This window comes from Cervus elaphus, chromosome 7, assembly GCF_910594005.1.
Source record: "Cervus elaphus chromosome 7, mCerEla1.1, whole genome shotgun sequence".
Lineage (NCBI taxonomy): Eukaryota > Metazoa > Chordata > Mammalia > Artiodactyla > Cervidae > Cervus > Cervus elaphus.
The window spans coordinates 3,152,602-3,155,993 of record NC_057821.1 but is presented as its reverse complement, the minus strand read 5'-3'; the positions used below and the strand labels follow the sequence as shown (position 1 = coordinate 3,155,993).

The window sequence follows — 3,392 nt, the reverse complement described above, 5'->3', positions numbered from 1 at the left end:
ACACTCCATGCCTAGGGCTTTATCAGTTTGGATCACCAGCTCCCTGGCTATCTTTGTGTGATTATCCTCACCCAAGTGAGTTTCAGTTCCCTCTGGACTCCAACTTCCAAGCTCCCACCAGATCTGGGCAGTCCCACTGCTGGGTGGGACTGACCAGAAGGGCTCTGACCCAGGATTTCTCACCCTGGAAGACAGCTCCAAGAAAGCAAGAGAAGTAGATGTCTGGTAGAACCTTGCAGCTCAGGAGTGGGTGTTTTACTTACCCCACACAAGAAGATGAAAAAGCGCAAAGCTCAATGCTTGGCTGGGGACAAGTGAAAAAAGAAGCCCAAGAAAGGCTCAGGCCAATGTCTGCTTTGCACTGAGCCTCCTAACTCTGAGTCTAGCTAAGAGGAGGAAGAGGAATTTGGTGCAGCTGGAATCGCTCTGGCCTTTCCAAGGGAGACTATTTATGATACTGCAAGATCTGGTATCCCCTCTGTGCTTTTGTCATCCTTACCGCCTGTGTCCTGGTCTGTGTTGGCTTGGTGTCGATGCAAATTGCTCTGCATACAGAATTCTCAAGAAGCTGGTAAGGTGGTCTGGTATTACCATCCTTTTAAGAGTTTTCTACAGTTTGTTGTGATCTGCACAGTCAAAGGCCTTAGCATAGTTAGTGAAGCAGAAGTAGATGTTTTTTTCTGAAATTATCTTGCTTTTTCTATGATCCAGTGGATGTTGGCAATTTGATCTCTGGTTCCTTGGCTTTTTCTAAATCCAACTTGAACATCTGGAGGTTCTAGGTTCAAGTACTGTTGTCACCTAGCTTGAAGAATTTTGAGCATTACTTTGCTAGCATGTGAAATGAGTGGAATTGTGCACTGGTTTGAACACTCTTTGTCATTGCCTTTCTTTGGGATTGGAATGAAAACTGATCTTTTCCAGTCCTGTGGTCACTGTTGAGTTTTCCAAATTTTCTGGCATATTGTGTAGCACTTTCACAGCATCATCTTTTAGGATTTGGAATAGCTCAGCTGAAATTCCATCATCTCCACTAGCTTTGTTCATAGTGATGATTCCTAAGGCCCACTTGACTTCCCACTTCAGGATCACTTCATAGCAAATGGATGGGGAAACAATGGAAACAGTGACAGACTTTATTTTCTTGGGCTCCAAAATCATTGTAGATGGTGACTGAAAACATGAAATGAAAAGACATTTGGTCCTTGGAGGAAAAGCTATGACCAACTTAAACAGCACATTAAAAAACAGAGACATTACTTTGTCAACAAAGGTCTGTATAGTCAAAGTTATGACTTTTTCCAGTAGTCCTGTATGGATGTGAGAGTTGGACCATAAAGAAGGCTAAGTGCCAAAGAATTGATGATTTTGAACTGTGGTGTTAGAGAAGACTCTTGCAGTCCCTTGGACTCCAAGGAGATCAAACCAGTCAATCCTAAAGGAAATCAATCCTGAATATTCATTGAAAGGACTGCTGCTGAAGCTGAAGCTCCAATACTTTGGCCACCTGATGCAAAGAACCAACTCATTAGAAAAGACCCTGATGCTGGGAAAGATTGAAGACACGAGGAGCAGGGGCTGACAGAGGAAGAGATGTTTGGATGACATCACTGACTCGATGGATATGAGTGTGAGTAAGCTCCGGGAGATGATGGAGGACAGGGAAGCCTGGCATGCTGCAGTCCATGAGGTCACAAAGAGTCAGACATGACTGAGTGACTAAATGGCAACAACAGCAAAGAGAAGTTTAGAACAATGGGATCTAATCAGAAAAGCTGTTCCAAGAAGTTCCAGAAGTTAAGGAAGAGCTACTTAGCCAACAAAAACAACTTAAGAAGATTGAATCTGAAGAGCTGGGGTTGAACAAAGTCTGGATAAACATCACAGAAATGAATAAGCAGATTTCTCTGTTAACTTCTGCAATAAACCACCTCAAAGCCAATGTCAAGTTAGCTGCAGACTTAATTAGCCTGCCTGCCACTGTAGAGGGACTTCAGAAGAGTGTAACTTCTATTGGCAACACTTTAAACAACATCTATCTTGCTGTGGAGGCAATACAGAGGACTGTGGAGGAATACGAGAAAACCATAAAGTTACTTCAGAGTGGCATGAATCATCATGACCTAAAGGAGACCAATGGAAGCAACTAGATCATACTTCCAGCTGTATCTGAACTTGACAACAAAACAGACAGTGTGAATTTGAAACAGGATATCCTGTACCTCCATAGTTTTTTAGAGGAGGTAAACAGTGCCCCAGGGGAATACCAGCGATGGAAGTATCTTAAACTCAAGGGAATGAATGAGGCAGTTAATAATCTTACCCAGAGAGTCAACTTGATAGAAAGAGTTCTGGTTGCTATAAGCAAGGTAGAAAAGCAAGTGAACCTGTCCTCCACCATGGTGAATGATAGAGCTGTCTCTCCAGAGAGAGTCTTTGCATCAAGTGACCAGCAGAATAAAGTTTGTAAAATCCCAGGACATAAAGAAAGAAGAGGGCATCAGAGGATAGGATGGTTAGATGGCATCACCAACGCTGGACATGAACCTGGGCAAACTCTGGGAGGTGGTGAGGGACAGGGAGGCCTGATGTGCTGCTGCAGTCCAGGGAGTTACAAAAAGACACCACTGAGTGACTGAAGAGCAACAAGAAAGAAAGACGATAGTTCAGAGTCTCAGGTATTCAAGCTCAGAGAGAAACTGTAGCTGATCAGTGCTCTCACAGGCAAAGCTGAGAGCCACAGGCCTCCAGAGACTACCAAATGAAGAGCAAGTACAGGGTTTCAAATCAAAGCCCTCAACGTTGCCAAAATTCCCACAGTCTCTTGGAGATCAGATTGAGAAATCTGCCCAGGTAAGACCTGTCTCCTTATCAGTAATTTCTAGCATTGAAGATCTCCAGGACTTGCTCCATAACACTGACTGTGATGTGGATGGGAAGCTGACTTACCAGGAAATCAGGAACTCCTTAGATTCTGTTATGCCAGCACCAGAGCATTTGAGAGTTTGATTCTGATGGAGATGGAAGATCTCATTCTTAGAGATAAGAGTAGCTTTAGATGTCTAGCTTTATCAGGCTTATTTTAGAAATGAATGTGTGCCCTAGACTACCTAATATCTACTCAGTTTCTGTTTGATTAAATGAGTGGTATACTTCAAAAAAATTCAAATTAATAAATAAGATATTAAAATTTTTGCACCTGCAGTAGTGTGCCAAGTAAAATGCAGTATTTTACACTCTGAATTGGAAAAAGTATCACATAATTTAATTATCCACAAAAACAAAGTGGCATTTTGTTTTGGACATCTATTGCAGCATCACTCAAAAATGATAAAGAGCTTTCAACTGAATTTGAGGACTGTGGTTGGGATAGTTTGAGTTAATAAAGAAGA

The 3,392-nt window shown here is 42.3% G+C and overlaps 1 pseudogene; it reads left to right on the top strand.

The window, feature by feature from the left end:
* The first annotated feature begins 276 nt into the window (after positions 1-276).
* On the top strand, positions 277-3,066 carry LOC122697697 (annotated as a pseudogene).
* Positions 3,067-3,392: the final 326 nt, after the last annotated feature.